Source organism: Nannochloropsis gaditana, assembly GCF_000240725.1.
Source record: "Nannochloropsis gaditana CCMP526 unplaced genomic scaffold scaffold783, whole genome shotgun sequence".
Taxonomy (NCBI): Eukaryota; class Eustigmatophyceae; order Eustigmatales; family Monodopsidaceae; genus Microchloropsis; species Microchloropsis gaditana.
This window is the reverse complement of record NW_005803170.1, coordinates 271-2,511: the sequence shown is the minus strand read 5'-3', so window position 1 is coordinate 2,511 and position 2,241 is coordinate 271.

The following is a 2,241-nucleotide window of genomic DNA, read 5'->3' as shown; positions in this document are numbered from 1 at the left end:
CCCGGCCACTGTACATGTCTTTGGATGTGTCTTTTACATATTTTTTATGCAGCTGCGAAGGGTCTGAAAAGCTAGTCCGTCTCCTCCTCTTTCTGCCGCCCGCAGGGTCTGAAAAGCTTTGTCGCACCAGCCAGTCTTGGCTGCTTGTCTGCCTTGCCCTCGTGCATTTTGAAAAGACGTCGGGCAGACATTTTGTGAAGACGTCTATCTGGTGCCGCAGCGGGTGTGGCTCGGAATAGCTCTGTTGTACGCTGGGAAACCGACCTCGAAAAGCTCATTCGCTCTCCCTCCCTCCCACACACAACAAGATGCACTGCTGCTTGCCTTGCTGCTTGCTGCCACCATCCACTAGAACCAGCAGGGGGACAGCATGCTTTGGAGCTTGGCCACGAAGGTGGGAGCCTCGGCGGGGAGATGCGGCGCGTTTTCCGGTCCAGGTAAGGTGGCGTGTGCAGGGGGGCTCGTGTGGATGCAGCGTGGGGAGGAGGGTGTATTGGAGGGATGCTCGGGGCACGCGACTGCCTACTGCTCGGGGCATGTTGATCCGTCTGCCTATCTATTTTGTACGACTTTTTTATCTTTACTGTGGGGACAAGGGGCCGCACAAGGTGTTCATGCTCATGCACATCCATACACGCCACCAGGGAAGGGACGCGGGCTGCGGGGAGCGTTCCTCTCGACACATGAGACGGGAACGGGCACGGGCAGTGGAAAGGGGACCGCGATGGTGATCTCGGTAGGCCTCCAGATCGTTGTTGGGGTGCTGGGGGTCGAGTCAGGCCCCTTTGACACTCCGTGAAGCCAATGAAATGGTCCAGATATTTGCGTCTCATCAAAGCAGCTCCAAGTCTTGTCTTGGCTCGAGGATCGATAATACAAACCAGGTTGTGGAACGTGTTATTCGTACTTCGACAGTAAGTCATGCTCGCGCTTGCATATTGGCATTTTAACGAATTTTTGATGAACTGTCGTGACGCATCAACTGCTTCTCCGTCTAAATGACAAAAGAAGAGGAAGAATTGTAACCGAGATTATTTTTTGTAATTAAAGCCCGTTATCGTAATCAAACATTCATTTTCAGCCAATGTGTGTCTGCAAAAAGTCAGGGGCACACGCTTGCGAGGGCGGGAGGTTAGCATGTATTTGTTTCCAAACACCTTCACACCAACGTATCATCTACAAAATGTCGTGCCCGCTCTCTTGAAGCGGTACATACATGGTATGTGCCAGCGAGTACAGATGTAGAAAGCATTCATGGACATGAAACATTTTGCGGCAAGCGTAGACATCCTCTCTCCCGACAAGAATCTCCGTCGAGGCCTCGGCACTGAGGAGGAGCTGATCTCTCCTACCCGCACAAGCTCCAAAAGACTTAATATTTCCGAAAATATTTCCTCACTACTTCTCGACACCCCCCTCCTTCTCCTTAGAACGGATGTGCGAGCTCATCGATTCAAGAGGCCGTGGATAGTATGAAGCACTACTTGTGTAACGGGAGCCAGATAGAGGAGTGAGACGCAGCTGCAGCACAAGCAAAGTTGACAAGAAGGGGAAGACAACATCAAAGACCAACAATGGAAGCAGATAGTTTCATGGACGAGGGCCACAATGTTGGGAAGGAGCAGAGACAGAAGCGGCGGTCCACCTCCTCCTTCGCCTCAATGCCAGCCACAGCGAGCTCGGAAGGCACCCGTGAGGTTTTCGAAAGTAGCAGCGATGCAAGTGGAAAGTCCCGCAAAAAAAGGAAAATAGATGGCAGTTTGTTCCGTCGAATGGCCCTGCGCGATCTCTTCCCTCCTCCTCTTTCCCGAAAACCGGTGTCGCGCGCGGAGGACGGATGGGTGTTGGACGACAAAGAGCTCAGCCCGTACCTTCCTCTCCTCTTGCGCCTCTTCCGCGAGATGGATGATGCCCAGGTGAGGAGGAGGGACGGAAAAAAGGGAAAGGCACGGACTCCACTTCAATAATTCCTTCTTCCATCCCTTGACATGGTTTACAACACGCGCCCCCCCCTCCTTTCCCTCTTTTAAGGAGCCCTCCGCTTGCACAGGGGATCAAGGAGACGGGGAGGGAGGGGAAGCGGGCGAGGGATGGAGTAGAGCCGCCGTGTGGCAGAAGCTGATGGAGGTGGCTGTCCGGTACCCTGTCGCGGATAAAGTGAGTACGTATTTGGAGGCGAGCCGGGCCGTGAGGGAGGAGGAAGGAAGAAGGGAAGGAGGAAAGGGAGGTAGCGGGGGAGGT